General features: G+C 43.5%; 1 protein-coding gene across 1 annotated transcript in view; it reads right to left on the minus strand.

Moving 5' to 3' along the window:
• The window catches only part of ZNF23 (zinc finger protein 23), a 33,898-nt gene that overhangs the window by 26,064 nt on the left and 5,641 nt on the right, over positions 1–2,193 (minus strand). The gene's annotated exons all lie outside the window — the stretch shown is intronic.

A 2,193-nucleotide genomic window follows, 5' to 3' on the forward strand; every position in this document is an offset into this window, starting at 1 on the left:
AGGGAGTACAGCCTTTCCAACACCCTGACTCCAACCCAAGAAAACAGATTTCAGACTTCTGGCCTCCAAAACTCAGTTTCTTTTGTTTTATGCCACTAAATTTGTGGTATTTTGTCACAGCGATAGGAAACTAATATACTAACCATAACTAATTCAAAGGCGGTTACTCAGCTGGAGAAGGCTTTCTGATAACAGCACTGGGGTCAGGGACCATTGATGCAAACTACTTGATAATTAAGTACACAAAGATGAAAATGACTAATCACTGGGGCGCCTGGGTGGCACAGTCGGTTAAGCGCCCGACTTCAGCTAGGTCACGATCTCGCGGTCCGTGAGTTCGAGCCCCGCGTCAGGCTCTGGGCTGATGGCTCAGAGCCTGGAGCCTGTTTCCGATTCTGTGTCTCCCTCTCTCTCTGCCCCTCCCCCCTTCATGCTCTGTCTCTCTCTGTCCCAAAAATAAATAAACGTTGAAAAAAAATTAAAAAAAAAAAGAAAATGACTAATCACCAAGGCTTTCACCACATCTCAAACCTGAAAACACCTCAGAGGAGCCAGCTGATTCAGGTACATGACAGAAAATATCCATTTTCCAATGGTGTTTCAGAGGGTTGAGGGACCTAAGAGCCAGGTCCTCTGCCTCCTGGGTATGCCATATTGAGACTATCTGTACTACAAGTCTTACTGTTCTAGCTCAATCTATGCTTTCCCTCACTGTGTGAAGTCAGGCACAGGCCTCCTGATCTTGTTCCTGATACTCTCTTCCATCTCTAAGGAGTCCATCACTCTCCTCAAATAACCCCTCTTCTGGTACTGACCTTAACTCGGATCTCTATAGGGGAATACTGGGATAGCTAGGACACAGGTGCACTCTGAAACCAGACTGACTGCCCGTGTCTGAAGCCCTACTCTGATACCTCTGTGTCCTTGGGTGGCCTAATCAGTCTTTTCCTCAACTGCAACATGGAGCTAATTACAACACCCACTTGAGAGAATCGTTTAAGTGTGTGCAGTGACTAGGAAAGTGCCTGGCATAGGATGAGTGCCAAGGGTATTACTGCTGTGATATCATTTACTTAAGGGCAGCTGTGGCTCACATGGCAGCATGTGAAACCAAGTCCCAAAGCCTGTTTACTCTCACCAGTTTTATTCTGAGTGACTTTTAAATTATCTGCTCTCAAAATGATCCCCCTAGAAATAACTGAAATGCCTAGCAACAGTAGGCAATAATCGTGGTATGTTCAAGTAACAGAAAACCATGCAGCATTGAGAATGGATCTATACTGATGACTCCATTCATGTAAAAAATTGTGATGGTAAAAATCAGAAAAGAGGTTACTATGAGAGAGAAGTAATGACTAGAATGGGGTGCAAGGAGACATCAGGTCCTGGTATGTACTTTCCTGATTATAAGGCTATGCTCTTTATAACATTTTAAATTGTACAACTATGATTTGTGCATTTTCCTGTATGTATATTATACCTCAATCCTTAAGTTAAGCGATCCCCCAGCCTATTACCCACTGGTCAGTGCAAGGACATGATACAACTGCTCATTAAACTGCTGGCAAATAAGGAAGAGATGGTGAAGCCACCAGGTGCTGGATTTCAGGGAACAGGTAGTCTGGAATATGGCAGGGTGACTGCCACGATGGTTGGCAGCAAAAGGGCACTAGACAAAAGAGGGTGCAGACTACATTCATCATCTAAAGGGCCAGCTCTTTGTTTTCTTACTGAGACACCTCAGCACCCCTTCATATGAGAACCAGAGCTTTTCCTTGGCACACTAACCAGATCAAAGGGCAAGGTGGGCATGCTCTTCTAGACAAACTGGTAAATGCCACACTATTAAAGCTACAATAGCCTGGCATTTACCAGTTTAATCCCTAGAATAGCGTCCATTCCAAATAAAAACTGAGCAAACAAAATGACAGCTTTAAGAGTGGAAGCTTTTGGCTTTATAGTTAAGATTAATCTTGAGAATGGATTCATTGATGCAGACATAATTTTGTAGTAACATTGAAACTTGTCACAGAGCTTAAATAACTAAAAAAAACTTTAAGTTTTTATTTATTTTGAGAAGCAAAGCAGGGGAGGGACAGAAAGGGAGAGAGAGAATTCCAAGCAGGCTCCATGCTGTCAGCACAGAACCTGACCTGGGACTTGATCTCACGAACTGTGAGATCATGACCTGAG

The sequence above is a fragment of the Lynx canadensis genome, chromosome E2 (genome assembly GCF_007474595.2).
Source record: "Lynx canadensis isolate LIC74 chromosome E2, mLynCan4.pri.v2, whole genome shotgun sequence".
In the NCBI taxonomy this organism is placed as follows: Eukaryota; Metazoa; Chordata; class Mammalia; order Carnivora; family Felidae; genus Lynx; species Lynx canadensis.